General features: G+C 38.9%; 1 long non-coding RNA gene across 2 annotated transcripts in view; it reads right to left on the bottom strand.

Moving 5' to 3' along the window:
• Positions 1–6: 6 nt before the first annotated feature.
• Positions 7–640, bottom strand: part of LOC107715661 (uncharacterized) — a 934-nt gene continuing 300 nt past the window's right edge. The window contains exons 2-5 of one of the 2 annotated variants that reach the window (XR_001637130.1): positions 588–625; positions 448–501; positions 308–361; positions 7–219 (exon numbers count right to left, since the gene is read on the bottom strand). This is a non-coding gene — a long non-coding RNA (uncharacterized LOC107715661). The remainder of the gene's footprint in view (positions 220–307; positions 362–447; positions 502–587; positions 626–640) is intronic. The other variant, XR_001637129.1, reaches the window with a different exon arrangement.

The raw sequence follows: 640 nt of genomic DNA, 5'->3' as shown, positions 1-640 counted from the left end.
TTGGGCACATTTTGTCGTGACAATCCTACAAAAATAACTCCCCTGGACACAAGATGAAATATAAAGGGCACTCTGGAAACTTCTGTTCCAGGAGATTGTTGAGGGTCTTTTCCTTGTCCTCTTTCTCCATTATAAGGAAAAGAGGCTCTTCCTGGCCCCCTGAGCAGATGTTTGTTTAATGGAGCCATTTCACAACTTCTGTGAGATTACTGGGATCTCCTTCATTACAGAATATTAAAGGAAAATGTAACTTTAATATTTCTTATGAATGTGTGTATATAGATAGATAGACAGATTTGAGACATACCTCACAAGTGTAGCCTGTTATCCAATTGGAAGTGCCTCTGGTAGGGTTTCTGCACTGTAATATACATGTATCTTGGTTAATTTCAAATTGGTCAGAAGGGGGTGCAAATGTAATGGTGTGCTGGAGGAAATGTCCAGTACCTTTCAGAGAAAACCATCTGGAGTCCACCATCTCCGTATGATTGGAATGTCACACTGGAAGACACAAACATAGAGAAATCTTTAAATATCAACTGCTACAACATCATAAAGGCCAATTACTTTAACTGATAACTACTTACAGATGTAAAATCAAAGGGAGCTCCCAAGACATGATGTACTGGAAGACAACAAA

Source organism: Sinocyclocheilus rhinocerous, unplaced genomic scaffold, assembly GCF_001515625.1.
Source record: "Sinocyclocheilus rhinocerous isolate Xijiao unplaced genomic scaffold, SAMN03320098_v1.1 scaffold30356, whole genome shotgun sequence".
Lineage (NCBI taxonomy): Eukaryota > Metazoa > Chordata > Actinopteri > Cypriniformes > Cyprinidae > Sinocyclocheilus > Sinocyclocheilus rhinocerous.
The sequence above is the reverse complement of the archived record's forward strand: the minus strand, read 5'-3'. Positions and strand labels throughout refer to the sequence as shown.